The following is a 16,438-nucleotide window of genomic DNA, read 5'->3' on the forward strand; positions in this document are numbered from 1 at the left end:
TATGCAAAAATGTGGCCCCGTGTCCGTGGGCACGAACATTCCTAACGAACACCGCTTCCCCTTTGGGTAACCGGGTGTACGGTTGGACGCTTTTACTTACGAAACACGAAAACTGAAATCATATCGATCGCTCGATCAAAGCTCATGCCCTTCCGAAAATGCGGCTCCAAGCGGGACCGATAGACGGTGACCAAAACGGAACCAGGTACACACACACACACACCCAGCGATACAGTGGGTCGTAAATAAACCCCCGAAAAAAAAATGTAACACAAAAAAAAAGCCAGAGCCCTCGACAGACAGCCCAAAAATGCTGCTGATGCTATCACACTTCCTTCCCGCGGCGCAAAGGGCTCACGCCTGGCTGCAGGACGAAGCGCCCCAAGGCGCTCCGTGGCCACCGGAAGACACGATTCCGTCTCGCCGCCTCGACGGTGGTGGTGAAGCGTGGTTAGGTCGCGGATGGGTCGTGGCGGCTGCAACTGAAACGCTCCCCAAAACCAAAAACAAAATATCATCCGCTCACACACACAAACTCAGGGCCGAACAGGGAAAAAGCCAAAAGCCGGTCCCGGGCCGGGAAAAGAAACCCAAAATTAAACGAATCGCTACGGTACCGGTGGGTAAAATGGGCCTCGGATGCGCGCGAGCGCGACCCCAAAAAGCCAGGCGGACCAGCGAGGCAGTGAATGCAAAATTTATTGCCGATAAAGGGAACATGATTAGACAACAATGAGCGTAATTGAAGTTGAACATGAGCATTGGCTTCGGTTGCAAATACGGGGAGGAAAAATTTTAAAACCGGGTCCGGGACAAAACATCGAGTGTGCGACGGCTGACAGCCATGGCCGTTTCGAGGTCCGGTCGAAAAGGTTCGCACGAAGGAAACTAAACTAAAGGACCAAGCGACCCGCAATGCGCCCTTCAAGCCGTCTAAGCAGCTGGTGTGGTGCGATCGAGCATCTGCACGATCATGCCGTAAGTCGGATTAGTTTCCATTTCAGTTGTGAAAATTGGGGTTTGATAACAGCAAGGAATTCGAATGGTATTTCCTTTTTACGATATAGTAGGCCATGATCCGTACGCCAGTCGTAGATGTCCTTTCGTTTGAAATGTTAATGTATCATAAAGAAAATAAAAGTATATATTCTCATCGATTAAATAAATGCTTGAAAATGTATTTTTAATTCAGGAGCAATTGAACAAACTGGAAAAACTGCTCATTTTCCTCGATGCACAAGCCATTAAAACCGCGTCTAAACATTTATTTTTCTTTATCATCCACGATGAACATAAATCTTTAAAATCATCTAACGCTTTCCTTAGTCTAGTCTGGTATTTGGCCTGGCATTTGCACTAATGACGGCTGGTAAATAGTTTGTATAGAAAAGGACACAAAACAATACGACCCTAACGGAAGTAATTTCGCTTTTTTTGAGTCGTAGTTTCAATTCGCCAAAGTACACCACGTTCAAATGAGAAGGTTGTCGAGCTCTGCCCATGTCACAAGGAACCACTTCCTGCTGCGACTAAATGTCTCCCGCACTCTTGCATTTTCCTTTGCAGCATTCGAGCCAAGAGCCGATAATTATCTCGAACCGCAATCGGAAGCTGCATCGTAAGGAAACCCAACCCGCACGACCACAACTTGCCGAAACCGTTTACAGCACATCACATGCCCAATTGCCCACACGGTTTGTTTCAGCCCCAAGGACCGAGCGGAAGCCATCGCTTCGAATGGTGGCCCGAAACCGACCACCCAAAATGGGCCGCCACATCCGGGGGACAATTAGGAAAATCCGGCCATTTTCCATCCACTGCATCGGCGTGAGTTTGTGGGCAAATAATTGCAATTTCTTCCCGGCAGCACCGGGACAAAACTCCTTGAAGCCCTCTTAAACGTCTGTCCGGCTGCTGCAGGCATGTAACCGAGCTCGCTATTGTTCCGACGACGGACGGAAACGGAACAGGAACAAACAGCGCACCGTGCTCAAAGCCAAAGTCGCACGAAGAGACGGACAGAAAAAAGGAAGCCGATCCGCACGACACGCGAGGCGGCCTCCATCGCTGGTGGGGGAAGTATCACGCCATCCGGATAATAACCCAAATGGGTTTCCCGTAGCATTCGCGTCCTTGTGCACGTTCCTGTCACGGTGCACGGTTACGTGCAGTGGCATGAGATGTGTCGCGATGTATGCGCCTACACTTGCGAATCCTGGCCAGGCCGTGCTTCGGCTGAGTGCCAACCGGGACCACGCTAATGACGATGGAGGACGCGGAAGTAGCTATTATTATGCTCCACGTACTGCCGTGACGCAGATTTCGCTTTGTCGGGAAAACGTCGCTAGGGGAAGAAAAAGTGGACGAAATGGGATGGGGATTGCAAAATACATCATTGTTGGAGACGCAAAACATCTCGATCTGTTCATTTCGCTGATGTGCGCCACCGTTGTACCGGTTGGCTCCAAGGATTATGCATGTGGAAATGGAAGACGAATTTTCCAGCCACATGTCGCAAACGATGCGTATCGTATGTCAAGTGGAAAAGATGTTACTGGTATGCTAACGTTTTCCCGGGTATGCTACTGTGCACGCGAAATCCGCCACCAGACACAGGAGCGATCGGTTTTTATTTTTCAAACGAATTTTATCAGCATGTTAAAGCCATTTGCAACTTATCAGACCGTGCAGGTGTTGCGGGAAAGATTAAGAAGAACACAAAATATGCACACTATTTGCAACAGAGATCCGCGGCGCGATTCGCAAAAATTCCCAACTTCAAATGGGTTCGCAAATTCACACACGCCAAACACCTGCCTTTGGTTTGGGCCCGATGAAAAATATGTTTTCCTTTGATGTGTTAAAGTTGCAGCAACGGCTGCAAAAAAAAAGGCGTTTGAAATAAATTGTGTGATAAACCATAACCTGGGAGGAACTCCGCGTACGATCCCGTGTTCTACGCGAGTAACGAGTTAAAGTGCCCACCAGGTACGGCACGGTGTGTGTGTGTGTGTGGTGAAAAGTTTTCCAGGCGATTAAAAAACGGCCTACCTCGATGATTTTTCCAGCAGGTTGCTCAGCATCGTTTTGAAGTCACGCCGCAACCACACGCCAAAAAGACCGTGGCCGAGTCTGCCGAGATTGTTTTATCGCTTCCCGCCTCCGGAATGATGATCGAGATCAGATGGGGAGAAAGAGAGAGAAAAAAGAAAATTTCTCTCCATACCGCGACGTGAGTATGTGCCGCCTTTTATCTCGCGCGGTATTTCGCCGGTATTTGAGCGGTACTGCTAAAAACCAAACCATCGTAAGTTGATGGACTTTCGAGCGTCCCGGGCCGAGGAAAAATCGCATCTCAAAAGGAGGCTTCGGCGCTTACCATATGGGACCACCGGCCAGGCCAAGGGATAGAGCGCGCACGGGAGGAAATGCAAAAACACTTTTCCATTAGAAAGGATCAGCGATTTAATCAATTTCTTATCCTTTCGTTGGCCTTTTGCACGCGCGCGCGCGCGCGGCCCCTCGATGGCTTCGAGGCCGGGAACGGAAGCTGTATCGCGACGCGCGGTTCCTTTTTGCGCCATTTTCCGGCCCTAAGCTTCCACTTCAGCGGCTGTTGGTGGTGGGAAAATCGCATAAAAGCGCACCGCTAAGGGAGCGAAATCCCGCGCGAGCCGAATATAGCGCGGGAAAGCGCCTTCGACGGCAGGCAACCAAACCACCAACTCACATGACACGATGTGCAGACCGCAGGGCTCGTGGAAAACGCGGGATGAGCCCCATTTCCTTCCTGTCTGCCTTCCCTTCGTCCCTGGCCACCCATCCGAGCTGCCTCGCGGTGTTGCTGATGGGGCTTGCACTTGCAAATAAAAATGGAAAATCGAAATAATCCGAAGGGAATAAAGTTCCACGAAATTATTTCCTGTTTTTCGCCGGGACGAGTGTACGGCCACCACTGCCGCCGATGGGGGCGCGCACACCATCACAGCGGATGGAAATTGGATTTCTTCAGATAAAACTCCCGGCGCCGCCCGGCCGAAGGGATAGGAATTTAACGAACCTGTTTACGACTTACGCGGTGATATTTCGCGTTTGCCTTTCGCCCGCGCGAGTGGCGCGATTTTTCCGGGCGGTTTTCCAACCCCACTCGTACGTTCTCTCTTGGCCGCCGAAACTCGCACTCCGCGAAACCATTCTTGCATTCGCTTCATTGGGCGGGCCGGTGACCGCGTGGTCGGGTGCGGTATTGCGTGCTTAACAAAACGAATGTAAATTACGCCTGAATTACACCGGCCTGAAGGCGAAGTTGAAGCAGTTAGGTTCGTTCGCTGGGCGGTTTTTGGGCCCGGTTTCCGGCACCATAGCGGATGATGCCATCTGTGCGGGCCGATTTTCGACACCAGGGAAAACCCGTGGCGGGAATGAGGGTGAGACAACAACAGAACAACAGCAAAAAAAAAGAGGCCAACAAAAACTAGCGAGTTTTTCGCCCCGGTGGAAATTGCTTTAAACTTTCAAATCAGATAAGCCTCACATCATCCCGAACCGTGGCACTATGTTGCCGCTTCGTAGGGGGGCTGTTGCCTTTCGGGTGGGTTCTAATTTCGTTTGCCAGCCAAACTCTTTATTGGGGCTAGAAGAGATTTTCGTTTCGAAATCCACCCCACACGAGCCCGCCCGAGACGTTTCCGGTACAGGATCCGTGCCTGAAGGTTTCGGCTGTGTACACGGTACCATGTGCTTGTTGATTGAAAATAATCATTACGAGAGCGCAGGGAAAAACTACGTGAATGAAAATTAACCAATACTCCAAATTAACCAAGACCAAATGCGTTCGATGTTTAACTTAAAATTGTTAGTCATTTAGAAAGGCTTTATCTACAAAGCCTAGCGCACACAGTGTCTGATGGAAGAGCGTTCAAACACTACCAGACAGACCATCATACACATTACAATAAATAAAAAGGTTCGATTTGTGCAGCATCAAAATTATCGTGCCATTAAAATGAGAAGTTTTCGTCTGCGACGTTATCGGGGAAATATTTTAACACCACGAAAGCGCCAACGGACCAGTCTGCAGCGACCAAACCTTAACCGATCTCGGGCGCAAGCTTTTTTGTCACAGCTTTTCCTTGCCAACGGCGGAAAACGAGGCCCCAAGTTCCGCTCATAAACAGCCACCCGGGGACGATAACGTCACTGACGATCATCGATTGTGAACTGCAACGTTCGGGCTCCCATTTCCAGCGAGGCACTTTCCCAGCCGTTTGGCGACACGTGTGTTGCTTTTCCTTTTTCCCTGATTTTTTTTTGTGCTCGTTACTCCTCATCACGACCGTCATGTCCCAAATGGCTATCTGCCAACTGAGTCCTGTTAGGGACACAGAGACAGAACCGTCTGGGGGATCTGAATTCAATTGCATCAAATCGCACCCCGAGACCAAGGGTTCACGGGCCGAGCGGACCTGATGGGTGGGAAAAATTGAAAATATTTCCATGAAAAATGGTACACATAAAATATTTTGCCCGTCCCAACGAGGTCGTCCTTTGTGCGATGGTACTGCACCGGGCAGCGGGCTCGCCAGTTCGAACAAAAACTTGTCCTTAAGGAAGCGAACGAAACAACGCCAACCGAACCACAACGGTTTTCCCGATCGGAAGGGAAATTAAGTACACCGGGAGAAGGGCCATCCTTCCCCAAGAGAAGGACGAATAAAGGGAAACTCGTCAATGCTCGCAGCGACGCGCCAAAGTGATAAAAGTAAAATGAAAAACTAATCATACTGAAATTTATCATCCTCCTCGGTCATGGACTTGCGGCGAGGCGTTTAGGTGCCAGCGTTGTGGCGTTTTTCTTTTTCGGTTACATATTTCTGGGGAAAATGTAAACACGTTCCACCGTGCGGCGATTGGTGTTGATTTGATGATAAAACTTTCAGCAAGTGTAATTTTTCACTACCGCCACGCAACAAAACGCAATCATCGTGTGCGGGAATGGAAAAAAAAACCGGCAACACGACGTCTCCTGAGCGAAAGTAGCCATGATCGTCACGGAAAATTGTTTCAAACGATTGTTTTCTACACTATCGCATTGTACACAAAATGCTCAGCGTACGTAACGTTGACTGCATTTCGCAAATTATTTCGAACATCGCCGCTATCGGACGATATCTTTCCACCGAAACGACCAGCAAAACGAAACGCGTAATTGCTGACGACCAAATCCGCATCACGAATGGATTAAAGATAAGCACGAAGGAAACATCCGGCAGCTACAGTAGCCGATGTTTTACCAACGATAACTCCTAATTGCATAAACACTTCCATAATATGTGCAAACATTATTCACCTCTGACGTGATCAATATTAGGCGTGCGATAATTAAGGTAATTGATTATATTTTGGAAATTTGTTGCAAAACTTCACCTTGAGATCGTTAGTTTTGACAAATATGAAAATATATTATGAAAATTCTGATCCAATTTCTGTAACAAAACTGAACACAAAAATATAACACGAATAAAACTCAATGAAAAAAAAGCACATTTAAAGGCAATCGACGCCAAATGCCTCGATCGTGGACATTCTATTCCATTTTTTTTCCTCCTTCCACGAAAACCCTGCCCCTCTCAAATCACGCCTTTTCCCCGACCCACAGCCCCGGCTGGCAGCGCTGAAATTCAATTCAATCCCGCAAACGCTTCCTTCAGCATCATCAATTTTATTCCACCAATCGTGGCGCTCGCCGTGGCGTCGTTAGGCGAAAAAATCATATTTACTTCCACCCACCCGACGGGCCCACCCGCACGCCGGCACACATGAAGCAACTATTCAACCGGCGCATTGATTTTCCTCGCTCGCTGTACCCTAACCCGATCCCGGGGAAGCTCGCGCGAAGTGAAACGATGATTCTGCACAAGCCTCAAGTATGCGGAGTCTACATGCCCGCCCACCGAGCACGTTCGCGGATGGGTTCCGTGATATCCCTTTTTTTCTTCTTTTCGTTTTTGTTTCCCTTTTTTTTTTTGAAAACATTTTTTCCCCCATTTACGCAAGCAGAGCTCGCGAGTCTTTGTAAAACCCTTCGACGTCGACGATGTTGGGCCGGTGCGATGGGGTGTGGAGAAAATATGGCAAGCCTTTCGCGGCGCTGGCGAGTGTTCGTTCAACGCGAGAAAAAAAAGAGAAGAGGATGAGCAAGCAAAGTAATATACGTGAAAGAATTTCCATCGCTTCCACCGGCGTTTCTAATTCGAAGGATGACGCCACCCACTCACGCCCGCATCGTCACCCAGCGAGGTTTGTACTTTCACTCGGAAAATTCCAAAATCTCAACCCCTCGTAACGGGCTACATGGCTCGTACAGGAGCAACAACAAAAAAAACTGCCCACCCTTTGGCGACCGGGAAGGGGTGAGATGCAAATTTTTCCGCCGGTTTGAAATGTGAATCGTTCGCGAAATCGGCTGTACGTGGGTAACGAGCGCGGAAAAGCGAGTAGTGTGGGAGGAAAAAAAAGGAAGAAAATCGCATACTCAAATCACAGCCCTCACTCTGGCGCGCGCACACGAACATACGAACGTCGGGGTCGTGGTGGCCCATGATGCGGGTGCTATCGCGCTTACCAGCACCCGCCGAGTGGCCACGTAAACGAGATTAGAGGGTGGCGTGTGAGAAGGTCGGCTCGGTCGTCCTCCAGACGTGCCTACACACACGTGGACTCGCGGAAGATGACACTTCACCAGCGCTCATAGCGCGGACGAATGACGTCCATGGATGGCGCGAAGAATCCACCCCTTTTCCACACAGCTGAACGGGCCGTGATAGTAAAAAAAGGACACCCTCACACACACCCAAACACACAGAGCCCGGTCGCTGTAACGTATGACAATTTTTGCGCTCAACATCTTGCGGACGTATGAGGAAAGGACAAAAAAAAAGGATACGAAAACGCATGCGCTTTTCGCGTATTGACGAATCAATCCAAGCAGGCGGGTTTTTTTCCCCATAACCCTTCGCAACCGTTCGCATACGCGAGAGGTGAGATCTCATATGGTTGATACGGTTTTCGCCTTTTTGCCTATAAGGAAGCCTTCGTTACGAACAACCCCGCAGGCATGCCACCCTCGGGGGATGAGGATTGGTGGTTCGGTTCTCAACCGGGTGGGTGTAACATACGCGCGCGCGAGAAAAGTCGAAGACGTCCTCAGACGGCTTGCAAGTGCCACTTGAAACGCACCACATTCGCGTGTGGCAGGATGGCAGGATGTAAGAAGAAGAAGACGAAGAAAAAATCCCCCGTGCTGCTACCGTTGTTGAGGGAGGAGTTGTAGATGCGATTAGTGAAGCAAATAAAAAAAGCCTGTTTCTAGGCGTTGAGAGTTTTAAAAATGGTATATGAATCTGTTAAAGATTTTGCATAGCTCAGTATCCAAACATTGCTATTTTTGATAACGGAATCATACCATTATGTTACTATTAACAAATCTTTTTTCATTGCAAATGCTTCAACGTTCCCAGTTCCATGCGTTACTGGACGAATCACATCGCAATTTCCACGACTCCATGGCCAACCCCGATGCGGTGGATTAAATTATATAAATCTGCAAGCAATTGCTTTCGTCCGTCAATCGTCATCGTTCGCCTCCCTTGCGCCCTTTTGCATTGGACCGTCTCGCGTAAGTGCTTGATTTGGCGCTCGGCGAAATTGTCGTCTTTTTCTACTCACCTGAACGCACTTTGCGTCAGCCGCTGCCGGTTAGACCGCACCGATTACAACCCCCAGCGAGGGAGAGGGCAAAATTGATTCGTAATAAAAACCGTAATCCATCCATTGCCGTCGGTGCCTTCTGGCCCGCCCTGGAACCCATTTATTTCGGACGCATGAAATATGACGAGCCGGGTCGCCGCTAAAACCTCGCGAATACAACGCACTTTTTCCGTTCTGGTGCGCCTTCGCGGGGACATTATTCGACGGGCGCATATCAGGCAAGGCTTAGTAGGCCGGGAAGCGAGCGGAAACATAATCTTGAGGAAGCCGAAAGGTTATGAAGATGCTTCCATCCGGTTCGGGAACTCGACCCCCTAGACGCGGGAGCCAGGAAAATTTGTTCGAAAATTTAATTTATTGCTAGCTTTCGTTAAGTTGTTGCCTTCATTCCTTCGGTGGAGTGGAGAATTGGAGGAAAAACTCACCGTGAAAACTCGACAGCAGCAACTCGCCGCTCTCGAGCCCATTACAAGCCTTTTCAGAACGCCGTTTCGGGATTTGTTTCTAGCGTTTCACAGCAGCGCTTTCGCGGGTAACTTTGCGGGTAACGCGCAAAGGTTCAGCGATTCGTTTGGATCCGTTTATACCGCGCGCAAGTTTTTCTTTTATTTTCCGTTACGAACCAATTCGACAGCTCGCCTCCAAGGAGATGTTGATATTCAAGTGCGCACACTTCGCTCCAGCATTCCCGAAGCAATCTTCACAGCTCAAAAGCAACAAGGTAGTGAAAGTGCGGGAGTTTATGTTGCCTTTTTTTTGCATTTGAATTCACTCGCTTCACGCTACATTTGGTGCAGGCTATTTAATGTTTATTGCTGATAAATTGATTTTGACAATACATTTCCATAACCCGCATGCAAAGCAGCCTGATCCCCGTTGCCATAGCAACATGTTTACGTGCAGATGCATTAAAGAGAGTTTTGTTCAATTGAGTTGAAAACCGATTTGAAATATAGCTATATGCTAATTCTTTTTTTTTCCTATAACGAATAGATATCGAAAAAAGTTTACAAGTGACAGTACAAATATGCATTGCACAAACCTATCAATTTCATGCCATTCCATCGGTTCCATGCGACTCAAACGACACTGTAGCTGTAACGTGGCGTTTTTAGCCTGAATTACTTCATCCCATTCGATTCCCAACTAAATAACGCTACAACGGCTTCGTCAACCCCTTGAGGTGGATATAAAAAAGCGAACTTTTACGACGCATAATGATGGTTGTTGTAAATCATTCATAACGTCATCAGGACGCAACGTAAGAGTTCATACCGCCGGCTCAAAGTTAACTAATTAGGTGCTACAACAACCGGTAATCTGCATAATGGCGTCCCTTTATGTGCCCGTTCCATTGAGCCGTATTTGAATGCAGCACAGCTCAGACGAAACCGAAGTGCATATGAAGTGAAGTTCCCGGCACAACTGAATCTCGTATATTGCATTTGAAATCACTACTGCGCTTCTCCGGCACGCCTCCGTGGGGCTTCGCATAGACGATCGTAATAGCGTCCGACCGGGGGGTATCAGTGCGCGATAACAATCGTCTCTTGTCGTGTCATTCCATTTAAAGACAAGCCCAACAAACGACAGCCGGTGCACAATTGTTTTTCAATACCTGCAGCCTCACCCAAGCGAGCTATGAATTAAAGATCCTCATTTCGCTAGGACGCCTTCACGAGCGTCCTGCATGCATCCTTTTTACACCACGAACACATAAAGGTGCACCCCTTCGCACCCACTTCGAGCATCTCGTACAGTAATTAGGAAGATGGAAGATGTTTTGTTGATAATTTCACGGTCCGTGAGCGCGTTTCGCAAACACGAGCGTTTCATCAGCGAGCGTCGAGGAATCATTCACATTTTCCTCTTCTTTTTCTGTGTTTTCAAACCCACACAGGAACGGGTATTAACTCCATCGGCGTTGGCAACATTGGCTCTGAAAAGCCTCAACAACAGCCGGCATCGGTGCACTCGTTAAAAAAAAATGCTCCCCACCCGCTCTTTGCAAAGAAAATACAAGAAAAACGCAAGTTTATGTTGGGCGACAAACAGTAAAACACAAAAAGCCATATCCCATTCACGCGCCAGCCGGTTGGAAGGAGTCGGCCGCAGGCCCCAAAGAAAAAGCAAACACCCGCACCGGGAAGCCGGGTGGCAGCAAACCGGAAAACACTGAAAGGGAAAGCACTTTTCATGTTTACATTGTGTTCATGCTGCAAATTACTTGGCATTGAAATTTGTCACTCAAAAGGATACCCGGCACTCGCTAGCCCGGGGCAGCACTGGTGTAAACAAAAAAAAAGCACGAAACCCAGGCCGAGTCATCCATGTTTTATGAGCAAACCAACTCCTTTTCCCTCCACCCAACCACCACCCGAGTGGGGGTGGGGGTGTGAAATGGACCGCTTTTCTTTGCGTTTATTTTTTCCATTTTTTGTGTTCGTTTGCCTTCTTTAGCTCGCACAAGTGTCGCATGGCCAGATGCATGGCTTTGTTTTTGCCCGCTGCAAAGGGTTGTATGGGTGTGTATGAATTTGTTTTTTTTTTTCATTTTTGCTTTTTTTTTTCTCTCTCTCCTGCTTTTGCGCCTCCATTGAAGTTGCGTTTGCGTTCCCGGACGCTGTTTGCGTATTCTGCAATACTGCGCTACTTGTGTGCGCCGGTGCTTTATTCTTGTGCAGCGGCAATATTTCTTATTCATCCGTGTGTTTTGCAAACGAAAGCCGGTCCCTTTTTTTTCCTCCCCCGAAGTGCACCCCCGCGGCGCGGGCGTCTGTCCATCGTGATGCATGCCGATTGATGTAGCGTTGGTTGGTGTTGCGCTTGGAGGCTCTTTCTTTTTTTTTTGCCTCTACATTTCAACGCCAAAGAACAGCATAGTTTACATTAACCGATTCGAATGGGATTTTTTGCTTCGCTATTTATACATTATGCATTTTTAACGACAGTCCGAAGCGATTCACTCTCGCTGGTCCGCGCCATTAGTTGAAGTACTTGCATGTGTCAATGGGAGAAGAAATAAAAAGAAACAAAAAAAACCCGTACCAAGCGAAACATCTTCCACTTTCTTCACGCTCTCGTCGCAGAACGTTTCTTTTAGGACGCATAACGATATTGGTCTGTTATTTATTACTTTTTGTGATGCTGGAGAGATACGTTACATTTTCTTTTTAAAATGTTACGAAAAAAAATGTGCACACACAGTACAAGGTTTTGTTTCATTTCGTCCCTTTCACTAGTTTTGCGATGCTCAGCAGCTCCATCGGATGAAGAGAACATGAAAATGTGAAGCCTTGGCACTTCCTAGACCCCACCAGAGCACTCAGCTCGCAATTCCGTCCACTCGCGGTGGTTCTTTTTGGCCTGTCGTGAATGATCTTACATCTCGCCTCCAACCCAAAAAGAAACCCAGGGGCTGTGTCCGCTGCTTGAAGCACTTTTCAAGATTACAGACCCACATGGGCGAAGAGAAAAAAAAAACACACACACACACGAACGGATGCACACTCTTGAGGCATGAAAAGCATCCGCCACTTGAAAATGTTGCGACTGCGACATAACACCCCCAAAGGCCACCCCACGGCAGTGCCGAGACCGGTGCGAGATTATAATCAAAGTCATGAACACGGCTCACCACCAAACAGCGCCTTTCCGGGCGTATTATCCTTTCCACGAGGAAAAGGGTGGAGTATGTGTGCATTTATGTTGTCTGTGTGGCTGTGTGTTTCTTCGGCTTTGCTTTTTTTTTGTCATCCTTTCTCTAATGCTCGTCATCCGCTGGCGGGTGTTTCCGCAAGGAATCCCTTGTTCGTCTTCCGGCCAACGATTTCCAAGAAGGTTTCCGCTCACAAGCGAACAAGGACAAAAGCGCTTCCACCCACAACGACGGTGTTGGGGCGGACGAAAAGTATGCACTTTCGCGAGGCTCGTCGAGTGTGTCGAGGGATGGTTCTGAGCTCAGTGGCACCACGTATTTTTTGTTTTCGTTTTTTTGTATTTTGTATTTTGCATCGCCATTTTTACTTGCATTTTTGTTAACGTTTGAAGTACGCCAGTCGGCACTTTCCTTAGGCCTTCTCGAGCGTCTCCTCTGTGAGGCGTTTGGTCCGTCTTGTGCCCCGTGCCGGGTCAAAAACAACGGCCCGTGATTCGTATCATCAAGTGCACCGAGCCCTAGCCGCGGACGTTTTCGAGTGCAATCGGCCCACCGGAGCGGGAAATAGCAACCCTTTCCGAGGTTTTCTTTCATTTTTTTGTTGTTGCCTCCCTTGCCTCAAAACTCCAACCAACGGGCTCAAGTAATCTCGGGCCCGTCGGAGTGTCCTGAGCGTGGTAAGGATACGTCCGGGGGTTATGTCGCATTTATGCTCGCTTGCATATGCAAGCATTTTCCTCGCTCTTGAGTGGGGTGAGATTTTGACCCTCGGGTTGGGGGAAGACCGGGGCGTGCTTTAGAAAGTGTGCGAAAAATAAAATGTATAAGACTCCAAATTCCCGAGCCCGAGCGCAACCACTTACCGGGTAGCGGAATCCTGTTCTTGCTCGTTTCGATGGGGGGCTCGTCACTCCATTTTTTTTTTATTTCGTTCACCATCGTCCTTTTGGGTTGGTCCCTCGAGAAAATCGCCTTCGCCTGTCCCGATGGATGTTTGCCAGCTGCTTGAGCACAAAGCCGCCGGCATCAGACACTTCAGCTTCAGCGGATCGGGGCTTAGGCAAAAGTCACGTACGCCTCGTAGCAGGATGTGGACCCAGGGCTTGGCCTGGCGCTTCATTATCTTGCGCTGGTCCCGGCCGTGGTGAAACCTCGGGTGCATGCTCAAGTGAAAGGATTACACGGGTTAATTTGTGACATTCGATTCGTCGTCCCTGCGCCAGGACCTTTTTGATGGTCCTTGGCCGTGTCTCGCGGAATGTCACGGAGAACGTCTAATGCCGGGTGAGTAGTGGGCATCAATTTTTGGTTTGTACTCGCTTCACGGAAAACGGATCAAAACCGAGCTTACAGATTGTCGGTAGACGGTTAAAACGCGTTTTTAACATGCTAATAACTTAACATTTGCACAGACAAAACTTACGCACACAAATATCGGACAATATTTCCATCTATTGCTGATCATCAAAATGAGCTTTTCTTCCTTCACAAAAGATCTTGTTAAAATGAAATAAATTCAAAGATAATTCAATCAAATAGATTGCATCCTCGAAGGCTACTACTGGCGCACCTTCACAACGTTTAGCTGCCCTTTCGCGTGCTGCAAAGGTTTTCCACCGAAGCCTTCCCCAAGCCAATCCGATGAATGTCAGCAATAATAGCCCCGGCATTTGCCTCCGTTCCGGTTAAAACGGGCCAATAGACACCGCAACCTGTGCACCTTTTTCCCCTTACGGTCAGCAAAAGAAGCTTTAAACCGGTGCTGAAAACTCCTGCACCCGGTTTCACTTCAAACGCTACGTCAAACCGAGGGAAAATGCTGAAAATTGATCCACAAGTTTCTGCCTGTTTTCTGCCCGCCACAATGCAAGCCAATAAACAATTTCATTCCGCGCGTCCATTTTCCCCCAATCCACGGGTTCGGGTGAAGGGCGAAGGAAACAAAAAAAAACACGCCCGGTGAGTGTTGAAAATGCGCTCGCCCGCGTTCCGATACGATCGATCGCTGACACTTGACGCAATCCCTTCGAGGCAGCTTCCGTGGCTGGCGCAATTTGTCGGCGAAGGGCCACCATCCCGTCAAAGGTGTCGGCAGTCCACAGAACCGAAACGCTGGTCCCTGCGAACGGAATTATGCGCCCGCGGCCATCACGGATGGGGTTCGAGTTTTTGTTCTCGGTTTCCGCGACCGCCCGACCGACCGGTGGAAAAGTATCAATCGCCTTAACTAACCTACCTTGCTGTGGCTCGATTGTTCTCTCGCTCTCTCTCGCTCTCACACGCTTATCTATCTTGCTTGCTCCTGGTGCTGGTTCCGGGAACTCCCAAGGGTGGTTGGGGAAAACCCTGACTAACGAGGGAGCGGCACGGATCGAGGGAGCGGCCGTTGCCGATTGCCGTGGGGCATTTCAAGCGTCCCAACCGGCACAAGACACGAGCTCGAAATAGGCTAGAATGGAGCCAATCGATGGTCTTTAATTCCCGGCTTTCAGGAGCATTCTTTTCCAACCGACACCTTGGGTTTCTTTTATTTCCCTTTTTTTTTGCTGCTGTTGCCCTCTCCGGACGCCGGATGGCAATCTGAAATACGAACCAAGCGTCAAACCCTCCAACCCATCACGAACGGTGCGCAATGGCACGAACAGGCGTTCCGTTTTCCGAAATTCAAACTCCGGAAGCCTTCAGCGAACGCGAAACGCAAACAAGTTCTATTTGGCGCCCTAAAAAGACCCCGCTTCAAATACACGTTTCTGTTTAATAATTACCGAAAATGTCTCACCCGGCGCTCTCTCTCTCTCGGGAAGCTAAACGCACTGTTTGTGGCAAGTGTGTGTCTGTGGGGGGTGTGTTTACGATTGCCACATACGCCCCCCCCATAAGCCAATTCCGTAGGGCTCCGTCCCATCTGTCCTGCCAGACAATCCGGTCCCGTAGCACGGCTTTTTCAAACTCCCGGACCGAGCGTTGGGTGTCTTTCCCCGTGTTTTCCATCTGACCTCAATTGATTTTTGGTCGCCCCCGACGCACGTCCTTCAGCACGGATCCACCTTTGGCATGTCTCCTGGCCAGGCGGAGGCATCAAGACGAACGCATTTCGCCATCAGAAAGTTAGTTTCCGGAGGGAAAAATACAGTTTCCGGTCCGACGGCGCGCAAAGTGCTTGACTCCTCGCTTGGCTGCTTGGTCCTCTGTCTGTTCCGCATAGCGAGCGTCCTACGACGATGAGGACGACGACAAATGGCTTTGTCGCTTCTGGACTGGAAACGCCACCCGCCACCCGCCAAAACTCTGGCCGCGTGTGATTGCGCTTTTGCGTGGGGGAGGAAAACTTTCCACAAAAACCCGAGTGTTTGGGTGAGCTGAGTTTGTTCTTCTTTAAAGTAGCCCCATGCAACACCTTAGCCACGTTCTCTCAATTTCATTCGCCTGTCGCAAACGAGCAGGTAGCAGCGAATGGTTGAAAATACACATTTCCATCAGCTCGACCCTTTCGAAGCTGTCAACCTCCAAAAACCCTCTTTACGATATCGTAAAAATTCACTGCAACACCGCGTGCCGTCTTAAACCACCGACGCCAGCGTCTTTAAACTTTAATTGACCTATCGATTTTCATCCCACGGAACGGAGAGGAAAAAATATACCCGCATTGACCGTCCCGCTCGGGAAAGTCCCGCGGAAAGTCCCGTGAAGATTAAAATCAGTCCACCGGAAGCGACCGGATGGCGGTGGTATCAGTTCAGTGCGCCACCCGCGCGCGGAATGGGTTTTTTTTTGTTGTTCCGAACCGAAGCACCGAAGAAAAGGCACCGTAACCGCAGGAACGGGGAGCCCACGAAAGTGAAAGCTAACACGATGAGGGTGGGAATCCCTGCGCTAAAGGACACCGGCCGTGATGGCGAACGAACGCGGACGGTGGATAATGGCACACCGTAAACGTCCGTAAAAGCGAAGCGGGGTTGGGAAAAGCGAACTTTATTTCCACCCCACTCGCAGCCGCCCCGTGTTGCAAAC

Source organism: Anopheles nili, chromosome 3 (genome assembly GCF_943737925.1).
Source record: "Anopheles nili chromosome 3, idAnoNiliSN_F5_01, whole genome shotgun sequence".
Lineage (NCBI taxonomy): Eukaryota > Metazoa > Arthropoda > Insecta > Diptera > Culicidae > Anopheles > Anopheles nili.